The 25,847-nt window shown below is 37.0% G+C and overlaps 1 long non-coding RNA gene across 3 annotated transcripts in view; it reads right to left on the reverse strand.

The window, feature by feature from the left end:
• Positions 1-1,959: 1,959 nt before the first annotated feature.
• The window catches only part of LOC309660911, an 88,626-nt gene continuing 64,738 nt past the window's right edge, over positions 1,960-25,847 (reverse strand). For all 3 annotated transcript variants that reach the window (XR_014263705.1, XR_014263706.1, XR_014263707.1), the window contains one exon: positions 1,960-6,952. This is a non-coding gene — a long non-coding RNA (uncharacterized lncRNA). The remainder of the gene's footprint in view (positions 6,953-25,847) is intronic.

Here is a 25,847-nt window from a genome sequence, read left to right on the forward strand (position 1 = left end):
CAATAAGTGGTGCTGGGAAAACTGGACAGCTACATGTAAAAGAATGAAATTAGAATACTCCCTAACACCATACACAAAAATAAACTCAAAATGGATTAGAGACCTAAATATAAGACTGGACACTATAAAACTCTTAGAGGAAAACATAGGAAGAACACTCTTTGACATAAATCACAGCAAGATCTTTTTTGATCCACTTCCTAGAGTAATGGAAATAAAAACAAAAATAAACAAGTGGGACCTAATGAAACTTCAAGGCTTTTGCACAGCAAAGGAAACCATAAACAAGACGAAAAGACAACCCTCAGAATGGGAGAAAATATTTGCAAATGAATCAACGGACAAAGGATTAATCTCCAAAATATATAAACAGCTCATTCAGCTCAATATTAAAGAAACAAACACTCCAATCCAAAAATGGGCAGAAGACCTAAATAGACATTTCTCCAAAGAAGACACATAGACGGCCACGAAGCACATGAAAAGATGCTCAACATCACTAATTATTAGAGAAATGCAAATCAAAACTACAATGAGGTATCATCTCACTCCTGTTAGAATGGGCATCATCAGAAAATCTACAAACAACAAATGCTGGAGAGGGTGTGGAGAAAAGGGAAACCTCTTGCACTGTTGGTGGGAATGTAAATTGATACAGCCACTATGGAGAACAATATGGAGGTGCCTTAAAAAACTAAAAATAGAATTACCATATGACCCAGCAATCCCACTACTGGGCATATACCCAGAGAAAACCGTAATTCAAAAAGACACATGCACCCGAATGTTCATTGCAGCACTATTTACAATAGCCAGGTCATGGAAGCAACCTAAATGCCCATCAACAGACGAATGGATAAAGAAGATGTGGTACATATATACAATGGAATATTACTCAGCCATAAAAAGGAACGAAATTGAGTCATTTGTTGAGACGTGGATGGATCTAGAGACTGTCATACAGAGTGAAGTAAGTCAGAAAGAGAAAAACAAATATCATATATTAATGCATGTATGTGGAACCTAGGAAAATGGTACAGATGAGCCAGTTTGCAGGGCAGAAGTTGAGACACAGATGTAGAGAATGGACATATGGACACCAAGGGGGGAAAACTGCGGTGGGGTGGGGATGGTGGTGTGCTGAATTGGGCGATTGGGATTGACATGTATACACTGATGTGTATAAAATTGATGCCTAATAAGAACCTGCAGTATAAAAAAACAAACAAACAAAACAACTAATACTAAAGTTTCATTGGGTTATTTGTATGGAAATATGTTAATATAAATGTTTCAGACATTACATGAAATTTCTAAAAATCTTATATTTGTATTTGTATGGAAATATGTATGGAAATATGTTAATATAAATGTTTCAGACATTACATGAAATTTCTAACAATCTTATATGTTCTGGTATAATGTTATAAGTAATAATCCTAGTTATTACTTTAAAATGTATATCTCAGAAATAACTAATTTTCTTGTCAACTGCATTATTATGAACTTTCATCAAATCTTTAACCGTGGTCATTTTTAAGTCTTTTGTCATTTACGGACAGTTCTGGGTGTACTCTGATGATTCTGTAAATATGTTCCTATAAAAGGGTTTCATCTTCAAGAAATTCATGGAAAAGACTCTGACAAGTACAGGTTTCTGGTAACTGACTGTACTGCTGAACTGAATGAATAAGCATTTTCAGAACTCTAATGAAAAACTGATGAACTCATAGAAGTGCTAACAAAAGATCAAGATGAAAAAAAAAATTAATTACATGGGACTGAGTGAACTGATGAGGATGAGTATAATTTTTGTGACTTTCTGTCTGAATTTAAAAAAAAAAATCCCACAAGGACTCAGAGGCAAAGAATATACAAATCAATTTTCACTGCAAAGTAAAGGAGCTGTTACAGTGGAGGATTACTGGACTAAATGTCAATATTATGACATAGTATGAGTGTGTTTCATGTTTGGTAATTGCAATCATTGTTGCTTTTGTTGTGGTCATCCATGTACAATGCTTGGTGTCAGTCTATTTATCTCTTGTAAAAATAAAATACATTGTGTGTGTGTGAAAAAAAAAAAAAAAAAAAAAAGATTGCTTTGGCTATTGGGAGTCTTTTGTGTTTCCAAACAAATTGTTCAATATTTTGACCTAGCTCCATGAAAAATGCCATTGGTAGTTTGATAGGGATTGCAGTGAATCTGTTGATTGCTTTGGGTAGAATAGTCATTTTCACAATGTTGATTCTTCCAATCCAAGAACATGGTATATCTCTCCATCTGTTTATATCATCAATTTCTTTCATCACTGTATTATAGTTTTCTGCATACAGGTGTTTTGTATCCTTAGGTAGGTTTATTCCTAGGTATTTTATTCTTTTTGTTGCAATGGTAAATGGGAGTGTTTCCTTAATTTCTCTTTCAGATTTTTCATCATTAGTGTATAGGAATGCAAGAGATTTCTGTGCATTAATTTTGTATCCTGCTACTTTACCAAATACATTGATTAGCTCTAGTAGTTTTATGGTAGCATCTTTAGGATTCTATCTGTATAGTGTCATGTCATCTGCAGACAGTGACAGCTTTACTTCTTTTCCAATTTGGATTCATTTCTTTCTTTTTCTTCTCTTATTGCTGTGGCTAAAACTTCCAAAACTATGTTGAATAATAGTGGTGAGAGTGGACAACCTTGTTTTTCCTGATCTTAGGGGAAATGGTTTCAGTTTTTCACCATTGAGAATAATGTTGGCTGTGGGTTTCTCATATATGGCCTTTATTATGTTGAGGTAAGTTCCCTCTATGCCTACTTTCTGGAGGGTTTTTATCATAAATGTGTGTTGAATTTTGTCAAAAGCTTTTTCTGCATCTATTGAGATTATCATATGGTTTTTATTCTTCAGTTTGTTAATATGGTGTATCACATTGATTGATTTGCGTATATTGAAGAATCCTTGCATCCCTGGGATAAAACTGACTTGATCATGGTGTATGATCCTTTTAATATGCTGCTGGATTCTGTTTGCTAGTATTTTGTTGAGGATTTTTGCTTCTTTGTTCATCAGTGATATTGGCCTGTAGTTTTTGTTCTTTGTGACATCTTTGTCTGGTTTTGGTATCAGGGTGATGGTGGCCTTGTACAATGAGTTGGGGAGTATTCCTTCCTCTGCTATATTTTGGAAGAGTTTGAGAAGGATAGATGTTAGCTCTTCTCTAAATGTTTGATAAAATTCGCCTGTGAAGCCATCTGATCCTGGGCTTTTGTTTGTTGGAAGATTTTTAATCACAGTCTCAATTTCAGTGCTTGTGATTGGACTGTTTATGTTTTCTATTTCTTCTTGTTTCAGTCTCAGAAGGTTCTGCTTTTCTAAGAATTTGTCCATTTCTTCCAGGTTGTCAGTTTTATTGGCATATAGTTGCTTGTAGTAATCTCTCATGATCCTTTGTATTTCCATAGTGTCAGTTGTTACTTCTCCTTTCTCATTTCTAATTCTACTGATTTCAGTCTTCTCCCTTTTTTCCTTGATGAGTCTGGCTAATGGTTTATCAATTTTATCTTCTCAAAGAACCAGTTTTTAGTTTTACTGAACTTTGCTATTGTTTTCTTCATTTCTTTTTCATTTATTTCTGATTTGATCTTTATGATTTCTTTCTGTCTGCTAACTTTGGGGCTTTTTGTTCTTCTTTCTCTAATTGCTTTAGGTGTAAGGTTAGGTTGTTTATTTGAGATGTTTCTTGTTTCTTGAGTTAAGATTTTATTGCTATAAACTTCCCTCTTAGAACTGCTTTTGCTGCATTCCATAGGTTTTGGGTCGTCATGTTTTCATTGTCACTTGTTTCTAGGTATTTTTTGATTTCCTCTTTGATTTCTTCAGTGATCTCTTGGTTATTAAGTAGTGTATTGTTTAGGCTCCATGTGTTTCTATTTTTTACAGATCTTTTCCTGTAGTTGATATCTAGTCTCATAGCATTGTGTTCAGAAAAGATACTTGATATAATTCAATTTTCTTAAATCTACCACGGCTTGATTTGTGACCCAAGATATGATCCTGGAGAATGTTCCATGAGCACTTTAGAAGAGAGTGTATTCTGTTGTTTTTGGATGGAATGTCCTATAAATATCAATTAAGTCCACCTTGTTTAATGTATCATTTAATGCTTGTGTTTCCTTTTTTATTTTCATTTTGGATGATCTGTCCATTGGTGAAAGTAGGTTATTAAAGTCCCCTACTATGATTGTGTTACTGTCGATTTCCCCTTTTATGGTTGTTAGCATTTGCCTTACGTACTGAGGTGCTACTATGTTGGGTGCATAAATATTTACAATTGTTATATCTTCTTCTTGGATTGATCCCTTGATCATTATGTAGTGTCCTTCTTTGTCTCTTGGAATAGTCTTTATTTTAAAGTCTATTATGTCTGATATGAGAATTGTTACTCCAGCTTTCTTTTGATTTCCATTTGCATGGAATATCTTTTTCCATCCCCTCACTTTCAGTCTGTATGTGTCCCTAGGTCTGAAGTGGGTCTTTTGTAGAGAGCATATACATGGGTCTTGTTTATGTATCCATTCAGCCAGTCTATCTCTTTTGGTTGGAGCATTTAATCCATTTACATTTAAGGTAGTTATCGATATGTATGTTCCTATTACCATTTTCTTAATTGTTTTGGGTTTGTTATTGTAGGTCTTTTCCTTCTCTTGTGTTTCCTGCCTAGAGAAATTCCTTTAGTGTTTGTTGTAAAGCTGGTTTGGTGGTGCTGAATTCTCTTAGCTTTTGCTTCTCTGTAAAGGTTTTGATTTCTCCGTCAAATCTGAATCAGATCCTTGCTGGGTAGAGTAATCTTAGTTGTAGGTTTTTCCCCTTCATCACTTTAATCTCTTCAAATATTTTCTCAGTCCCTTTCTTTTTCTCTTCTTCTTCTGGGACCCCTACAATTCGAATGTTTAGGCATTTAATGTTGTCCCAGAGTTCTCTGAGACTGTCCTCAATTCTTTTCATTCTTTTTTCTTTATTCAGCTCTGTGGTAGTTATTTCCACTATTTTATCTTCCAGCTCACTTATCCGTTCTTCTGCCTCAGTTATGCTGTTATTGATTCCTTACAGAGAATTTTAATTTCATTTATCGTGTTGTTCATCATTGTTTGTTTGCTCCTTAGTTCTTCTAATTCCTTGTTAAACGTTTCTTGTATTTTCTCCATTCTATTTCCAAGATTTTGGATCATCTTTACTATCATTACTCTGAATTCTTTTTCAGGTAGATTGCCTATTTCCTCTTCATTTGTTTGGTCTGGTGGGGTTTTACCTTCCTCCTTCATCTCTTGTGTGTTTCTCTGTCTTCTCATTTTGCTTAACTTACTGTGTTTGGGGTCTCCTTTTCACAGGTTCGTAGTTCCTTTTGTTTTTGGTGTTTGCCCCCAGTGGCTAAGTTTGGTTCAGTGGGTTGTGTAGGCTTCCTGGTGGAGGAGACTGGTGCCTGTGTTCTTGTGGATGAGGCTGGATCTTGTCTTTCTGCTGGGCAGGACCACATCCGGTGGTATGTTTTGGAGTGTCTGTGACCTTATTATGATTTTAGGCAGCCTCTCTGCTAATGGGTGTGGTTGTGTTCCTGTCTTGCTAGTTGTTTGGCGTAGGGTGTCCAGCACTGTAGCTTGCTGGTCGTTGAGTGGAGCTGGGTGTTTGCATTGAGATGGACATCTCTGGGAGAGCTTTCACCGTTTGATATTACGTGGAGCCAAGAGGTCTCTGGTGGACCAATGTCCTGAACTCGGCTCTCCCACCTCAGAGGCATAGGCCGGACACTCGGCTGGAGCACCAAGACCCTGTCAGCCACACGTCATTGTCTATTCAGGTATTCCAGAGAGGCAGAGTACATCAAGTTGATTGTGCAGATTTAATCTGCTGCTCCTGAGGCTGCTGGGAGAGATTTCCCTTTCTCTTCTTTGTTCACAGCTCCTGTGGTTCCGTTTTGGATTTGGCCCCGCCTCTGCGTGTAGGTCGCCTGAGGGTGTCTGTTCTTCGCCTAGTCAGGACGTGGTTAAAGTAGCAGCTGATTAGGGGGCTCTGGCTCACTCAGGCCAGGGGAAGGGAGGGGTACGGAATGTGGGGTGAGCCTGCGGCGGCAGAGGCTGGCATGACATTGCACCAGCCTGAGGCGCGCTGTGTGTTCTCCCTAGGAAGTTGTCCCTGGATCACAGGACCCTGGCAGTGGCGAGCTGCACACGCTCCCGGGAGGGGAGGTGTGGATAGTGACCTGTGTCTGCACACAGGCTTCTTGGTGGCTGCAGCAGCAGCCTTAGCGTTTCATGCCAGTCTCTCGTGTCCACGCTGATAGCCGCGGCTCACGCCCATCTCTGGAGCTTGTTTAGGTGGTGTCCTGAATCCCCTCTCCTCACGCATCCCAAAACAATGGTCTCTTGCCTCTTAGGCAGTTCCAGACTTTTTTGCGGACTCCCTCTCAGCTAGCTGTGGTGCACTAGCCCCCCCTCAGGCTGTGTTCACGCAGCCAACCCCAGCCCTCTCCCTGGGATCTGACCTCCGAAGCCGGAGCCTCGGCTCCCAGCCCCCACCCGTCCCGGCAGATGAGCAGACAAGCCTCTTAGGCTGGTGAGTGCTGGTCGGCACCGATCCTCTGTGAGGGAATCTCTCTGCTTAGCCCTCTGCACCCCTGTTGCTGCGCTCTCCTCCGTGGCTCTGAAGCTTCCCCATTGCCACCCCCCATCTCCGCCAGTGAAGGGGCTTCCTAGTGTTTGGAAACTTTTCCTCCTTCACAGCTCCCTCCTAGTGGTGCAGGTCCCATCTCTACTCTTTTGTCTCCTTTTTTTCTTTTTTCTTTTGCCCTACCCAGGTATGTGGGGAGTTTCTTGCCTTTTGGGAAGTCTGAGGTCTTCTGCCAGCATTCAGTAGGTGTTCTATAGGAGTTGTTCCACTTGTAGATATATCTGTGATGTATCTGTGGGAAGGAAAGTGATCTCCATGTCTTAGTCCTCCGCCATCTTGAAGGTCTCTCCTGACATACTATTGTGATATATCTATATCTATCTATCTATCATCAAGAGAGAGAGAAAGAGAAAAATAAGTTGAGAGAGAGAGAAAACCAGGAAGAGTTACTGGAGACTGAAAATGTACCAGTAATATTTGTTAAATATAGAATCAGTTAAGTTTGCAAACTTAGGGAACATAGATCAACAGACATTTATAAGAAACAGAAAAAATAATGACCAGGGATTGCTTAATATTGAATTTCATTCATGATAAGAGTGAGGTGACAAAGAACAGAGCTAAAGTTCAACCAAATAGTCCGATTGAGTTATTTTGGCTAAAGTCCAACATCTTCATGATAATGAGAATACAATAAGAAAAGTCACAGATAAATTAGGAAATAAACTAAGTAGAAGTGAATCAACATATAGTCTACTTTTGTCTTGAACAGATACATGGGAAGGAATAAAGGAACAGTTTGTATACTGAAACAAGAATGAGAATTTTGTATTCAGTAATTTCGTAAGCACTTTATGTTGGCAAAAATATTTCTTCCCTACTCCTGATATTTCCTTCCTTTTGAAGAAAGCTCAAATAATGTAATGTCCTGGCTTCTTTCAGCCTCTTTACCAGTGCACTAAGTGTGGTTGCTCATCTTGTGCACTGCACATATCGAGGGATACCATTCACACTGTATTCTATTTAAATAGGTCCAGTGGAATAATTCAGTACACAACTTGTACAGATGTACTCTGATGCCTGCCTTAAACTCTCTCTATACTTGGGCTGAGGAAATAACTTTTCTCACTGAAACTTGGCGTGCTTGGCTTTGTTCCTCTTCTTATCCTCTTGAGAAGGAGCTGCCTACAAAGAACACATTTTTCCTTGTTCCTCCATGCTGTAACTGTACAGAGTCTGCTTCCTTGTAGGGTGACCAGTAAGTGTGGCTAATTCTGATGTTTAGTGTTAGGAAATCCAATTTCTCACACATGTAAATTTTGTCCTCCCACCGACTCTTTATTATTAATGAAGGGAATACTTTGGCTCCTATTTGCTATTTATTTCTCAGTTAGTTCATGGCCCAGGCATAGCAAAGAGGAATGTTGTTTACTTAGCTCTTTTCAAGTAAGTCTAATGTGTGCCTTATGGACCTTGAGAAATGAGCAAGGTGTAAAATTTTGTAGAATAAATTACGCATGGAATGATTTGGGCTTTGGGCATGGTTTGAACAGATGGCTATAAGCTTTGTTAGTAATTTCCTAAGCATAGACCATGTTGATTTTTCATAAATCCTAGTGATTTGCAGCCAGCATTGCACAACAGCTGATTTTTCAGTTGTAGAACTGGCTTTATGAATGTGTGGCTTGGGTATGTGGTATTGAACCTTTGCTGTATTTTGTCTTTAGCAGGTTACTGCAGCGAATGGAGGCAGTGACTAGAATGACCCAACTCATGTGCAGGGTCTTCTCAAACCCCAACAAATGTGTGGACTGCCTCAGCAAGCAGGTTAGAGCACCTCAACCTTGCCCTTTACTTAGTTTATGTGTGTAAAGAGCGGTGACCATGGTTACTAGGGGCTGCCCTCATAGGCTTTGGTAATAAAAAGGAAGCAGAGGCAAGAATTTGATTGGAGAGAACAGATTGTCACTACAGAACTTTCCAGCATCAGTAGCTGAAGAATATGTGCTGTGTTTGGTCTGAAATGAATGAACTGTGGATTGTTACAGAGCACAAAGGATGTTCTGGCTGTAAATCGTTAGCACCAGCCCTAGGTAGGAGACTGCATTGGTCTCCCCCAATTTCGATCAGGATTCAATGCCAAGGAGGGAAATTTCAGGGCTGGAACCAGCTCAGGCTTCTCCACAGAGTCAAGCATCAAGCCACTTAACCCTTCCAGTTCTCACCATAATCTGGTGTCAAGCTAGTACTGTATTGCTTAATTACTTATATGGAAGGAAATCCTCTCTAAGAAGTAAAAATTTTTTAAGTCTTAAAACTTCCAAAAATAAATGAAGGAGAAACAGCCTTAGTATTGGAGGACTGAAAATGCCTTCTCCTAACAGTGGGTGGTAGATCCCACATTACTTTGTAGAGCCCCGATTCAATTAAGCACTATATGCCTGAATCAGGAGGCTCCATGCAGACATGGGAAAACAAGGTAAATACTCTTCTGATCTACCAGGCAGTATTCATAAGTGGATTTTATTGATACAGTAAATAGTGCCAAAATTAACCTCTTGCTGAGAGAGTTGCCCAACTGAGTTTTAATTCCAAGTCTTAGGTAGCAGGAAATTGACATAAACTGCCTGGTATCCCAGCAAGACCCCACCAAGACATACATCTTCTTTCAGGATAATCATAAGTCTCCGCTATGGTCTTTAGCAACACAAAAGATTGGCTTGAAAACAATTTTGTCTGAGATAACTCTTTTAAGAGCAGGGGTTACTTTGTTTTTCTAATTCTGGGGATATGATGCCAGTGCTGTGATAATCTTGTTTTTCATAATAACTCCTGGGAATCTTTAAAATAATGAGGAACACCAGTGACTCGGTGTTGAACAAATACAATTCTGAGGCCATGAAGGAGGAGATAATATTTTAGTGAGAAAGAAGCCAATATTCAAATTAAAAGAACACTGTTTCTACCAACATGCTGAGAACTCTTCCAACTGAGACTGAATGGACTAAAAATTAAGTACTTTATAATCTTTGGAATTTTAAATCACTAGCATAAGGAAAATTAATTAATTTATGGAAATTTAATTCTTAATTCTATGGAAATTTAATATATTTGGACTTTTACTTGCAAAAGAATTTAATCTCCCTCTTTTAATATTTCCCCAGTAAGAGTATATTAGCAGAGTGTTTATATTCAAATTTGGGCAATCTCTTTATTGAAATTTTGTTATTGGCATATAATTATGTCATCAAGCATGCTCTCAAAACAGATCTCATAACAGACTATGTTGAGCAATGTTGTTGGGAAAAAATGTAGACTGGAAAATCAACTAGAGATTGAATGTTCAGCTTTGTAGTTGATTTAAGTAAAGTGCTCTTCTGACCCAGTTTAGAGTCTCTGGGCAGGAGGTGTTGCGGGGAGTCAGCTCTCATCACAGTCCTCCTGAATGTTACTCCAAGGTGTAGTGTCGGCATTGGCGGAGGGGCCCACGCAGGTCTGGAAAGAACTGGCTTGTTAAACTTTCACTCTCCTCCCCAGTCAGGGAAAACAGTGTTAAGAGAGCAAAATGTAGAGGAAGGCAAAAGGGAAATACTTCTCCCCTGTTCCTCATATTTCCTTCCTTGTGGAGCGAGATGAATTAGTGAAACACTCCTAGCTTTTCCCTGTTCCATTATTCACTACATTATGGAGAAATTGACTAATCTTGGATTAATTTGGGAAATAATAAGCTGTACATCCTTGGCACCATTCCTCCTTTTCCTTTGGGAAGAGTCTGAGTTCTCTTCTGTTCCTTTCAGTCATGTATCGTAGTTTTCTCTCCCCAGGAGCAGAGGTTTGTAGGGGTCTAGTGATACCTGTGCATGGAACAGTAAGTCTTTCTAATTTGGGGAGGGGGCCAATCCTGGGGAGTCTACCTGCCAGGACAAATTTACATCCTCCAAACTATGATGTGTCACTAATAAAGATGATATTTTACTTTCATCTAATGATTAGTTTATTTTCAAGGATTGTTTCTTCTGGGCCAGCCTACATAGACAGAGGGTGGGGGGAATTTCAGGGTCTTGCAGGAAAGGAAAAGGGTCCAAAATAAGTGGAGTCTTGTCACCTGGAATGGGTACACCCCATGGATGGGACAATGAGGAGAGAGACTGGAGTGGGATTAGGCCAGGATTATGTGGGATGTGATCATTTAGAAAGCTCTTTCCATTTGGAAATAGCGCTGAGCCAGCATTAATTGTCTCTGTGTCAAGCTCAATGGAAACAATGCTGAGAATGGAACTGAATTGGTCTAATTTCTATGTGTGACATCACCTCAAGCTGACTTCTAGTGAGAAATAAATCCTGAGCCTGTTTTACTGATACTTCTTAGCGTTGAATGAATTTCACAATAGATCAAGTCCTTGGGGAGGTAAAGCCAGTCTCCCTAAGGCAGTTCATGGTGAGATATTTTGTGACTGTACAACCTCATACACCATGCTTAGTAAAAGAACATAAAGATAGCTGAGCCATCCTCATCAATCAATGTCTTTTTGCCCAAATTTGAAGTCACTTGGAGCAATAACAAACTACTTCTACCTTTAAATACCTTAACTTCAGGCCCAGGCTGATGCATGTGGAGAGTGAGACAAATGACAGTTAACTGTCTCACTTCTCTCTGCTGGTCTGACCAGTACAAAAGGAAACAGCATTATCATCTCTTATAGTGTAAACATATTTCTCTTAATTCAGCCAAGTATGTCCCCAAAACCTTCTTGTATATTACCATACTGATGCACCTTCTATGTGGAGAAGGAGCAATGGGCCTGCAGTCTTGTGGAGTCTAGTCTAGGCTCTGATACATACTATTGTATCTTCCAATGAGTTTCCTAGCATCTTTAAACCTTGTTTTATTATTTTCATATATGAAAAGCCTTATGTTAGCCACATATTTGTAACCATAAATGATAAGACTATAGACTCTAAAGCCAGACTGCCTGGGCTCAAACCCTGACCCTGCCTCTTATTAGCTCTGAATCCTTTGCCAAGTTAAATGACTACTCCATGACTCAGTCTCCTCATCAGTAAAATGGAGATAACAAATATCTCTTTATATTGCAAGATTATTCCAATAATTAACAAACAGTGAATAAACGTAAAGTTCTCAGAATAGTGCCTGGCATGTGATTAGTCTCAAAAACGTGTTGTTATTAGTAGTGACAAGATAAAACTCAAACTCCTTTGTGTGTCACTGAAGACTCTTCACAATAATGAATTAATCTTCTATTGATGTCTGCTGCATTCATACCCCAAGGACCATTACCATCTCTAAATATCATGAGAGCAGACCATGTCAAATCCCTTGCTGTATTTCTAGTATCTAATCATGGTATCTGTATACATGTATATTGAGTTAGTGAATTAATTCATACCACACCCAAATCTACCTTGTTCTTGATCCCTGTCAGTGACATCCAGATTCCCTGTTTATAGATTCATGAAAAACACTCTCTGGTGGTCCTCTCCCACTTCTTTTCCAAAATAAATTTTACCTGTTCTTCAAGGTCTATTTCAAAGGTCATCTGTTTAATGAAACTGATAAGGTAACACAATGCTTTAGATGGAAAAAGCATCATTGTTCTGAAATGAGAAAGAAATGAGGATCGGAGATAGAGCAACTCTTTCTAGAAGTTTAAAAAAAAAAAAAAAACTTCTAGATGGAGCCCAGAAATTTGGAGCAGTAGCTGCAGGGGTATATACAGTTCATGGTGGTCCTGAGGAAGGTTTTGGGGCTTTAGCCATTCCATTCCCCTCAAATGTCCTTTAGCCCATCCAGAAAGTCCCCGTGGTGTACTTATACTCTGATAGGAAGAACTAACAATTTATTAATTATGAGTGGAGTTCACAGAGAAATAATTTGAGTACTTTGTTGTTTTTTATTGTTGTTGTTTTTTTTGATCTGTAACTCACACTCTGAGGTACACCAATATGCTTGATATACAAATAGAGAGTCAAGACAAGTTCCCCAAATCTTGGTCTTACCATACGCCTCCTCTTAGATCCAATAAAGAAATTTTGGTTCCACCGCTGCTTAAGGGTGGAAAAAAATGTCTTTTAACACAAAAGACCTGGCACTATGCTTATATACACATTAAAACAGAAGAAAATATAAGTTGCTGTCCCATTATTCCTTTGACTTATGTAGGAAAAGTATTAAAGCCCTCATAGTATGAATAAGAACATGAAAGCACAGAGGTTCAACAACAAGAAAAAGTAACAAGTTGAGTGCAGGGCAAAAATGAGAAGGCTGTTCTAATTAGTACAAACTTTGCCTTTTATTCACAGTATTTTAATGTTAATGGAAAGTAATCTGTAAATTTTAATTCCATAGCCTTGAAAATTTAAACCAAAGCACTGCCAAGTCTTTGTTATTAATAATCGTTCATGAATATTATGGCAAGAATTAGTTTTCGCCCTGTAGTTATAGTTGTGTTTCCACATCCAAGCTGGCCTTTAATTTCTTAAACTTTATTTTGGCTATGGAGAAAAATATCAGAAAAAATGTTTAATAGTTACAGTATTAACCCAGCAGAAAGATTTGGGCTATTAATCAGAGATTGGACCTTTAGCCCACATATATAAATACTTTTTATATAGAAGAAAAGTTCAAGGAGCTGAAGTCTGCAAAAGTCAATTGTTCTTAAGTATCCTTTAAAGGAGAGAGGACCCAGTGTTTGCACCAACTGGGAACTATTCTATGTGGCTGAAATGGGAACTTTTTTCACTGTTTAATGCTCTAGAAAGTATCAATGTGACAATGTCTCTTTTGAATTCTTTTCTATACTGAGTATATATTATGTGCCAGCTACTGTTTTAAATACACGGTGTAGAACCCCCAACAGCCATGTCTTTTCTTTATGATCCAAACTTCACTGGTCATACTTGTTGGCACAGGGGTGGACATCTGATCTTCTGACCCAACAGATATCTCAGGGGTTTTCAAAGTGGAACCAAAGACAGAGAGTGAAGCTCTTTTCAGTAATTTCAGCTACATGGCGAGTGGCTTGGGTGTCAGTAGTAGTCATAAGTTTCAGTGTGTCAGGAAAAAAAGAACATGAAACAGACATGCAAAGACATGCAAGAGATACACAGAGAGATCTCTGTAGTTCTTTTTTTTTAAATTAATTAATTAGTTTATTTTTGGCTGTGTTGGGTCTTTGGTGCTGCGCATGGGCTTCCTCTACTTGTGGCGAGTGGGGGCCACTCTTTGTTGTGGTGCGCGGGCTTCTCACTGAGGCGGCCTCTCCCATTGCAGAGCACGGGCTCTAGGCACACAGGTCTCAGTCGTTGTGGCTCACGGGCTCTAGAGCACAGGCTCAGTAGTTGTGGCACACGGGCTTAGCTGCTCCGTGGCATGTGGGATCTTCCCGGACCAGGGCTCGAACCCATGTCCCCTGCATTGGCAGGTGGATTCTTAACCACTGCACCACCAGGGAAGCCCGAGTTCTTAAAATCTTTGGAATCCAATATGTTTTCCTTTTTTAATAAAATACTTCAAGTTCACTTTCTGCCACTCTCAATCAAAATATCCCTTATTTATTCAAGAGTCTAATAGGTTCAGGGAAGAAAATGTACTGCACAGTGTGGTAAGTGTAATAATAGAGGAAATTCTAGGGTAGTGTGAGCACTTAGAAGATAATTTTCTATTCCTACTCCAGCACTGGGGAAAATAACATATCCAGAGAGATGTGCTAGTTATTATATTTTGTTTGGTTTTAATGTGTTGTTTTAATTTTTTTATGGAGGAAGTCTGGTGATGTGGGTGGAGAAGGATACAGGATAGGTATAAGTGGTAGGAGATAAAACTTCAAGACACTGTATCATAGCTCTTATTTGTAAGCAATGTAGTGCAATTTATATTTGATTAACCTTAATGGCTCACTTACTTGAAGATTTATTATTATAAGAATAAATCTATGTTAATCTCTGTTAATGACTGATTTGTCTGGCTTCATTATCATTTTTTTTTTCTACAGGGTGGATGGGTCATCCTGATCTAGACTATAATGGAATACGGTCAACACAACCCAAGTGATTGCTTTGGGGATTGACACGTATCCTAAATCAGGTCAATCCAAATTCACCCTAGGATGGTTCTAATAGCAGTTCCAAAAGCCTCCCATGTTGGTGATCATGGGATGAGAAGCTGGGGAAGCATTTGGCCATATTCTCTAACATGTGAAAAATTATCAATCTGCAGCAGGTGGGTAAGAGCCCAGCACAGAGAAAAAGGGCAGAGCTATGAGAAGGCAGAGCTTGGAATCTACGTACCCACCTAAGCCTGAGGTGAGATCCACCACATCTTTCTTAGTGATAAAGCTAATAAAATCCTATTCTTTGATTAATTTTGTTGAATGTCAATGAAAGAATATCAATTACACACTGGGTACTGAAGAGTGCATCAATGTGTTTCTCCTGTTGAGTATATATGTCTTTACTTTGCAAATCATGTTATACAATGAATTTAAGAACTGAGAAACAACATAGATGTCATGTGTCCCAGCTGCCATTGTTTTACATATAAGAAAATTGAGGAATAAACCAGGCATGTTGCTTGCCCCAAATCAAAATGTGAATTGCTGGTAGAGCAATCACCTCTTTAGCAATTAGTAAGCTAGTCTATTTCAAAATTTGTACTATACATGTTATAATTAATTGTGTATGATTGCATATACACACACACACACATATATACACACACACACATATCAAATTGAATGCAATTCGTGCTGTTGATGACAGCTCCACTTGACTTTAGAGTGGTTACTTTGCACAGTGAGAACAGAATATATGAGAAGTTTGTGGTGTTTTTTTTTTTCATTTAACATTTTAAATTAAAACCATTCAAAAATATCCAAAATAGACAAAATAGTGTAATAAAAAATGTAGTTATCATCCAGATTCAGTAATAATCATCTCATAAAAAATCTTGCCTCGTCTGTATTTCTATCCATCCTCTGTATGAGGACTTTGGAGTCAACTCGTTGTAGCTCCTTGGCGTGACCTCATTGAGAACAGAGAAGGGCTCAGTTAAGGAGTAGAAGACCCAAAATATGTACCTCCTATCATTTTGTCTATAGCTTTTTTCAACAATTTAAGTTTTTGGTTTTTTTCTCTTGAAGATGACTCCTCAAGGTCCAGGTGATTGCTGAAGCTCATTATCTGGGGCATGATATCACTGCTGGGTAGAACATTTCTTTGATAAGTGTCACTACTGCGTCTTCTCACTTTAAATAGTAGACTTGGTTCAGATTTGAAAACACTAGGGTCCACCCCCCCCCTTCATTTAAGCTGATTATGATTAAGCAGGCTGAGAAGAATTTAACACAGATAAACCTCTGGCAGTGAGGACAGAACTCCTTAATGTTTAGCAGTTAACACCAAAAACATCAGCACTTAACAACAGGATCAAACTTTCCTTTGACACCAAGAGGTTATGATGATAACCTAATTGTTTTCTCTCTCCCAAAGATTTAAGGAGCTGCTGTTCTTACCCAGCGGCATGAAGCACATGGAAAGAACTTCAAAATCTGACCATGTTCCATGTTCCTATTAGGAAATATATTTAAAAGGAAACACAAACGAAAAAATAAAATCTCAAAATCAAACTTAAAGAATTTAGAAAAATTGCATTTTCTCTAAAAGTCACAAAGACGATGATGCAGGAGAAAGAGTTGTAATTTTAGAAAAAATTAGTCCTAGAATTTAAAAAAAAAGTAAATAAAATCTGCTTTACTACTTTTTTAAACTAATTCCTAGAATGTTACTTAATTTTTTGAGCACAATTCTCCTCATTTATCTTAGTTTAGGATACCCAGAAATCAAAATTGAGGCAAAAGTTGATAGCAATTATTTTATAAAGGCATGCAATATCAGGGAAACAGATGTACAAGTAAAGAGAGAGTGCGGTAGGGAAGGAGTGAGTGTTATCGACATCAACCAATTGCTTGCATGTGGGGCCGCCTTCCAAGAGGTCATATGAACTGCCTTTTCTTAGAACAGTACATCTGAAGAGAGCTAGAAGACATTAGTCATAGAAGAAGAAATATCCACAGACTCCAGTTTCCCACTGGTCAAGTTCATGCTGCAGGCCATTAACTCATGGGTTGCACATGTGTGGGCACAGAGCAGAGCCTGTCACACCTCAGTGACAACATGGAAGAGGCATGTGACACCAGCAAAGGGTGAGGCCTCTTGGGTTGGGTCCATGGAATCTGCATTTCAGCTCATAGAGTTTGATGTTCAAGTAGTAACTGGGATGAAACAAGTAGTTAAATGGCCAAGGAGACAGATGAAGGCACAAATATCTGAGATGGTGGGAGTTACCTATCTGATCTTAAAGAGTTGTTCTAAGAATTAAGTAGGATAACATGCTAAGGACTCCATCTATAGTAGGTATTTTATACGTATCATGTAACCAGAATGTTCTGCCTCTTAGAAAATCACTTATGAAGTAATTCCTGAAAAAGTGTTTAACATAATCAAAAGGAAACAATTGGAAAAATTCAGAATGTGGGATAGTCTACATGTCAACTGGCCTAGAGTCTTCTAAAAAGTCATTATGAAACAGTAAAATTAAAACAATACAAAACATCTACATTAAATTATAGAATTAGTTTATACATTAAAAGAACCCAAAAACATAACAATCACATGCAATATGTGAACCTTGATTGGATCCAGAAATTTAAAAATGAAAATAACTGTAAGAGAAATGGTTCACTGGCGATTTGAATATCAATTGTATATTAGGGTTCCTAGAGTTAGCAAATAAAAATATAGGACATCTAATTAAATCTGAGTTACATAAAACAATGTAGTTTAGTATTGTATTTTAATATAAGTGTGTGCCATTCAATATTTGGGATATACTTATACTAAAAAGTTATTTGTTATTTATCTGAAATTCAAATTTAACTCAGTGCTGTGTATTTTATCTGGCAACCTTACTGTATACTCAATGATATTATACAATTGTTATTTTCTTAGATCTGTTAATGCTATTTAGGGGTGAACTATCACAGTGTCTGAAACTTTGTTTCAAATTATTCTGAAAAAAAGATGTTTAATATTAACACTATATAAATCAAGGTTAAGGATATACTGATTTTAAATTTATTTTTCTACAATGTCATCTGTAAATTTATTTTTAATGAAAAATTGTTAAAAAAGTTAATCAACTCATGACCCATTCCACATAATCGATTTCATTTAAAATTAGCAAGCAAAATGAGTATTTCAAGTGTTTCTTCTTTACCATGTAGTTAATCAAACTATGTTTCAGGCTATTTTGAAAGGCAAGGATCAATTTAGGAGAAATCAATTTCATTTGAGAGAAAATGAAAAAAGTAATAAAACAAAAGATTTTTAAAAAGATATTTAATAATTTTGATCTAATTATCAAAGGTAGAGTTGATGGATACATTATGTTCAATCATCCATAAAACAATAACAAAATGTGATTAGATTTCTTTGTCATAAAGCAATCATCAACAAAAAACTGATTCTCACACATTATGATTTCTGATGACCAATAATAGCAATACCACATTCTTCTAAACAGCTAGTGTACCACAATTTTAAAAGAAATTAGAAAATGTATAATGGAATAATAAAGAAAATATTTGAGAGCAAAATTTGTGAAACACAACCAAAGTGAATTAAACTAAATCAAGAACAAGGAAGAGAATAACAAATATAGAAGCTAAAAGTAATGAAATAAAACAGTAAATAATCAAAAGAGGGTGATAAAGCCAATATTTGGTTCTTAAAAAAGAACAAAAAAAATGGTAAATCACTGTCAAGAGTAATAAATAAAAATAGAAAGGTGTAAAATAAAAATACTAATAAAAAAATAAAACTATAGATATTTTAGTGATCAATGGGATAATATGAAAATTATATTCCAATCAATTAAAAACCTAGATAATATTTATAGAAAACTCAACTTATTGCAACTATTTCTATTTTTAAAAAATGGACTAGTTTAATAGCCAAAAAGAAAACTTAGTCAATAGTTAAATCCTCTGCCACAAATAAAACACTAGACCTAGATGTCATTACAAAGAATTTTAACCATACAATTGAGGGCAAGATGATCACTTTGGTGGTAACTGCATTCCTCTTTCAAAGGCTCTTGTTGGATGACCCTTTCCTACATGCAACAGTCTTCCTGGTTTCTAATACCCACCCCCTTGCCCCTGCAGCTATAAATGCTTCCTCCTATTGGAAAGCCTGAGGGTAATCCATCATCCATTGTTGATTTCCTTTACCCTGTCCACACATTTATAAAAAGTCCCTTCGTTATCCTTTTTTCTGTAGTCCATCATTCCTTTTTTCTTTTCTTCTAGGACCCTGACCAGTCAAGGTGCCAAATGAACAAACTGAGAAAAAAGATAGGAACCAGGACAGGGGCTAATTAGTTTTTGTTTGTTTGTTTTTTAAGCTTTGTACTTACTGGCTCATATGGTAGCTCTATTTTTTTTTCTATCTTTTTTTTAACATCTCTATTGGAGTATAATTGCTTTACCACAGTGTGTTAGTTTCTGCTTTATAACAAAGTGAATCAGCTATACATATACCTATATCCCCATATCTCCTCCCTCTTGTAGTCTCCCTCCTACCCTCCCTATCCCACCCCTCTAGGTGGTCACAAAGCACCAAGCTGATCTCCCTGTACTATGTGGCTGCTTCCCACTAGCTATCTATTTTACATTTGGTAGTGTATATATGTCCATGCCACTCTCTCACTTCATCCCTTCCCACTCCCTGTGTCCTCAAGTCCATTCTCTATGTCTGCGTCTTTATTCCTGTCCTGCCCCTAGGTTCTTCAGAACCAGTTTTTTTTTTAGATTCCATATATATGTGTTACCATATGGTATTTGTTTTTCTCTTTCGGACTTACTTCACTCTGTATGAAGTACAGATAACTCAATTTCGTTTCTTTTTATGGCTGAGTAATATTCCATTGTATATATGTGCCACATCTTCTTTATCCATTCATCTGTCGATGGACACTTAGTTTGCTTCCACATCCTGGCTATTGTAAATAGAGCTGCAATGAACATTGTGGTACATGACTTTTTGAATTATGGTATTCTCAGGGTATATGCCCAGTAGTGGGATTGCTGGGTCATAGGGTAGTTCTATTTTTAGTTTCTTAAGGAACCTCCATACTGTTCTCCATAGTGACTGTATCAATTTACATTCCCACCAACAGTGCAAGAGGGTTCCCTCTTCTCCACACCCTCTCCAGCATTTATTGTTTGTAGATCTTTTGTTGATGGCCATTCTGACTCGTATGAGGTGATACCTCATTGTAGTTTTGATTTGCATTTCTCTAATGATTAGTGATGTTGAGCATCCTTTCATGTGTTTGTTGGCAATCTGTATACCTTCTTTGGAGAAATGTCTATTTAGGTCTGCTAATTTTTGGATTGGGTTGTTTGTTTTTGTGATATTGAGCTGCATGAGCTGCTTGTAAATTTTGGAGATTAATCCTTTGTCAGTTGCTTCATTTGTAAATATTTTCTCCCATTCTGAGGGTTGTCCTTTCATCTTATGGTTTCCTTTGCTGTGCAAAAGCTTTTAAGTTTCATTAGGTCCCATTTGTTTATTTTTGTTTTTATTTCCATTTTTCTAGGAGGTGGTTCAAAAAGGATCTTGCTGTGATTTATGTCATAGAGTGTTCTGCCTATGTTTTAAGGAATCTTCTTAATGTTCTCCATAGTGGCTGTACCAATTTACATTCCCAACAATAGTGTAGGAGGTTTCCCTTTACTCCACACCCTCTCCAGCATTTATTGTTTGCAGAGTTTTTTATGATGGCCATTCTGATTGGTGTGAGGTGATATCTCGTTGTAGTTTTGACTTGCATTTCTCTAACAATTAGTGATGCTGAGCAGCTTTTCATGTGCCTCTTGGCCATCTGTATGTCTTCTTTGGAGAAATGTTTATTTAGATCTTCTGCCTATTTTTTGATTGGGTTGTTTGTTTTTTTGATATTGAGCCACATGAGCTTTTTGAAAATTTTTGAGACTAATCCCTTATCAGTCGAGTTGTTTGCAAATATTTTCTCCCATTCTGTGGGTTGTCTTTTCGTTATGTTTATGGTTTCCTTTGCTGTGTAAAAGCTTTTGAGTTTAATTAGGTCCCATTTGTTTTTGTTTTTATTTCTATTACTCTGGGATTTATGTCAGAGAGTGTTCTGCCTATATTTTCATCTAAGAGTTTTATACTATCTCGTCTTACATTTAGGTCTTCAATCCATTTTGAGTTTATTTTTGTGTATGGTATTAAAGAATGTTCTAATTTTATTTTTTTACTTGTAGCTGTCCAGTTTTCTCAGCACCATTTATTGAAGAGACTGTTTTTACTCTATTCTGTAGTCTTGCCTCATTTGTCATAGATTAATTGGACGTAAGTGTGTGGGTTTATTTCTGGGCTTTCTCTCCTGTTCCATTGATCTATACTTCTGTTTCTGTGTCAGTAGCATACTGTTTTCATGATTGTAGCTTTGTAGTATAGTCTGAAGTCTACCATATTATCCAGCAATCCCACTCCTGGGCATATATCCAGAGAAAAACATGTTTTGAAAGGATGCATGCACCCCAATATTCATTGCGGTACAGTTTTTTACAGTAGCCAAGACATGGAAGCAACCTAAATGTCCATTGATAGATGAATAGGTAAGGAAGATGTGGTACATATATACAATGGAATATCACTCACCCATTAAAAAGAATGAAATAATGCCATTTGCAGCAACATGCTTGGACATGGAGATTATCATACTAAGTGAAGTAAGTCAGAGAGAAAAAGACAAATATCATATGATATTGCTTATATGCAAAATCTAAAAAACATTATACAAATGAACTTTTTACAAAATAGAAACAGACTCACAGACTTAGAGAATAAACTAATAGTTACCAGGTTGTGGGGGAGGGATAGATTGGGAGTTTGGGATTGACATGTACACACTGCTATATTTAAAATAGATAACCAAGAAGGACCTATGGTATAGCAGCAGGGAACTCTGCTCAGTATTCTGTAATAACTGAAATGGGAAAAGAATTTGAAAAAGAATAGATACATGTTTATGTATAACTGAATCACTTTGCTGTACACCTGAAACTAACACAACACTGTTAATCAACTATACTCCAATATAAAATAAAGATAAATAAAATAGGGGCTTCCCTGATGGCGCAGTGGTTGAGAATCTGCCTGCCAATGCAGGGGACACGGGTTCAAGCCCTGGTCTGGGAAGATCCCACATGCCGCGGAGCAACTAAGCCCGTGAGCCACAATTACTGAGCCTGCGTGTCTGGAGCCTGTGCTCCGCAACAAGAGAGGCCACGATAGTGAGAGGCCCACGCACCGCGATGAAGAGTGGCCCCCACTTGCCGCAACTAGAGAAAGCCCTCGCACAGAAACGAAGACCCAACGCAGCCATAAAAAAAAAAAAAGAAAAAAAGATAAATAAAATAAAATAAAATAAAATCCTCTCCCAAAAAAGCTTTGTACTTTCTGAAAGCTATTCTCAGGCTCTTCTTGAGGATGTGCTCCTAACCCAATATTATTTGTGTCCTTATAAGACGGGACACACATATGGGGAGAAGGCCATGTGGAAATGAAGGCAGAGATTGAAGTGATGTTTCTGCATATCAAGGAATACAAAAGGTAGCCATCAAAGTACCAGAAGCTAGGGGAGAGGCATGGAACATATTATTTCATAGTCCTCAGAAGGAACTGACCCTGTCAACACCTTAATCTTGGACTTTAACCTCCAGACTGTGAGATAATACATTTCTGTGGTTTAAGCCACTCAGTGTGTGGTACTCTGTTATGTCAGCTTAGCAAAATAATACCTTACTGACTGCATGTGCCATTCATTGGAAAGCCCTTCATTTCTCTAGCTTTAAAAATTTATCCACTTCAAGTTTCAAGTTTCAAGCCTCACCTTGAAACTTCTATAACCATCATTCTCTTGTAGACTTTACCGATGCACAAAATTCCTGGCAAGCAACTCCAGAATCCATTTCTTGAACTCCTACATTATAGGTTTACAAACTCCTCAATATACAGGATAAATAAATGAACCTTATGGACAAATAATGTATCTGTCTGGCCTAAGCAAACCAATGTATACCGATTAAATTATACATATAGAATAGCATCTCAATGCACCAGAACATGTTGTTTGCAGATATTTATGGTGGTTTTTTAAGAGTGTGGTATCAAACTGAATGCAGGCCATATGTTATCGAAAGGATGAACCATAAACAAATATTTGTTATTTGGATAATAAGGGGTTTGTAGGGCAACAAACTCACATAAGTTAAGAAACAAAATACTTTTACTTCATAATATATATATCTTGAAAGATGACAATTATATGTTATGATTTTTTAAATTGTACAGTAATTTGAATTGCAATTACAATTTTAAATGAACAATTGGGATGGATAATTATATCTCATTATGTCAACTGGGTTACTCTGATGAGTTCTATTACTGGATACTGGTGAAAGTAAAATGGGTCCCCAAATATGATTTATTTAGCAAAATGGTATGTTCACCTTATGTTCCTGAGCTGTTTCTATAGAAAATAATACTGAAATGTTTGGTAGTGATCAGGTTAAGTTTGGGAGATTCATCTGAAAAAAACTGAAAAGGAGGATGAATTGGGAGATTGGGATTGACATATATACACTGCTATGTATAAAATAGATAATTAATGAGAACCTATTGTATAGCACAGGGAACTCTACTCAGTGCTCTGTGGTGATCTAAATTGTAAGGAAATCTAAAAAAGAGGGGATATATGTATAACTGATTCACTTTGCTGTACAGCAGAAACTAACACAATATTGTAAAGCAACTATACTCCAATAAAAATTAATTTAAAAAAAAGCCTGAAAGGGAATATTTATTTTGCAGCCAGTAATATTTGCAAATGATATGACCCAAAAGGGGTTAATATCCAAAGTATATAAACAACTCATACAACTCAATATAAAAAAAACTCGATTAAAATTGGGTAGAAGGCCTGAATAGACATTTTTCCAAAGAATGCACAAGAGATGACCAATGGGCATGTGAAAAGATGCTCAATACTATTAATCATTAAGTAAAGCAAATCAAAACCACAATGAGATAATCCTCACATCTGTCAGAATGGCCATCATCAAAAAGACCACAAATAATAAATGTTGGGGAGTGTGTGGAGAAAAGGGAACACTTACACACTGTTGGTGGGAATGTAAGTTGGTGTAGCCACTGTGGAAAGCAGTATGAAAGTTCCTCAAAACACTAAAAATAGAGCTATCATATGATCCAGGGATCCACACCTGCGTATATATCCAAAGAAAAAGAAAACACTAATTTGAAAAAAATACATGCACTCTGATGTTTACAGCAGCATTATTTATAATAGCCAAGATATAGAAACAACCTGAGTGTCCATCAATAGATAATGGATAGAGAAGATGTGGGATATATATATATACATACATTGTATGTATGTATGTATGCATACATACAATGGAATACTACTCAGCTATAAAAAAAGAATGAAATTTTGCCATTTGCAACAACATGAATGGACCTGGAGGGTATTACGCTTAGTGAAATAAGTCAGACAGAGAAAGGCAGATACTCTATGTTATCACTTATAGGTGGAATCTAAAAAAGTAAAACAAACTAGTGAATATAACAAAAAAGAAACAGACTCACAGATATAGAGAACAAACTAGTAGTTTCCAGCGGGAAGAAGGAAGGGAAGAGGGGTAACCTAGGGGTAGGGGACTAAGAGACACAAACTACTGTATCTAAAATAAATAAGCTACAAAGATACATTGTATAGCACTGGGAATATAGCCAATACTTTAGAACAAGTATAAGTAGAGTATAATCTATTAAAAAATTTGAATCATTGTGTTATACACCTGAAACTAATATAATATGTAAATCAACTATATCTCAATAAAATAAAAATAAAATTATTGTTAGTAATAATTAGAGTCTTAATAAAAATGTTAAAAAGCATCAAATATAAATAAAGAAAATAAGCATGGTATAACTATTTGTATCTTTGTTTAGGAGACAGGTCATTGAGCATGAAACTACAAAATCATTAAGTGGATGTGAGCACAGTGTACATAACTTTTTTGGCCCTAGTTTTCTCACCTCTAAATGTGTACAATAACATTTTCCTCTCAAGTTTGTTTCGATGGTTAGAGGAATTCATACATGAAACGTGGTTGACACTAAGTGAGCAATCAGATGTTGTTAGCTTCTTCTTGTCAGTTTTGAAAAGAAAAGATGGTTCTGATCTTTTTATGTGATTCTTGAGGACACAAAAGTAATTCACAATTCACTTTTTTGGTGAATTACCCCCAATTTGATAAAATAAGTTCAGAACATGTTGAAGAGTGAGCTTACAGTGTGTCTCAGTTATGAGATGGACAACAGGAGTGTCCACATTGAAATGCTCCCTAGAGGACACCCATCCTCCCAGGAGGGGGCTTGGAAGGGCTCCTCTCCTCTCCGGGTCTCTTGTTTTCTTCTCTGACAAGAGTTTGCAAGTTTTTAAAGAGAGAAACCACTTATTTTCAGGATAGTCATTATTTCATAGTTGCTTTTTTAAGTCTACCAGCTTTCTGCAGTCTGTGTCCTCCTCTATGAAACTATCTATTTTGGGGACTAAAACACAGACCGTTAACCTACACATCTGAATTTTATTACTGATTCCAAAAGTGACCTTGGACAAAATTTGACTCCTTCATATTCTGTTCCTCTACCTGAAAATGAGGGGTCAAAATACCTGTCATCAAGTAATCTCACTAGAGAAATATCAACTCTTTATCTAATCTTATTACATTTGATTGTAAAGTGAAAAAATAAGAATTCCCTTCTGTAACATTTACCTAGTTCCCTCATGCACATGGTATTTCAACAAGCAGAAAGTATAAGCAGACTATGTATTAAATAGTCTAATTCACAAATTTTGATTTGAAGGTAAGACTCACTCTTTATATAGTGTTTTCTTTGATCTTTCAGAGGAACAACAGTAAATGATCAAGAATCAATTTTCACCCTGGGGAGTCTCTGGTAAAGTTTCAGTTGCCCCACTTCTGATGACTCTG

This window comes from Balaenoptera physalus, assembly GCF_965194825.1.
Source record: "Balaenoptera physalus genome assembly, chromosome: 5".
Classification (NCBI taxonomy): Eukaryota; Metazoa; Chordata; class Mammalia; order Artiodactyla; family Balaenopteridae; genus Balaenoptera; species Balaenoptera physalus.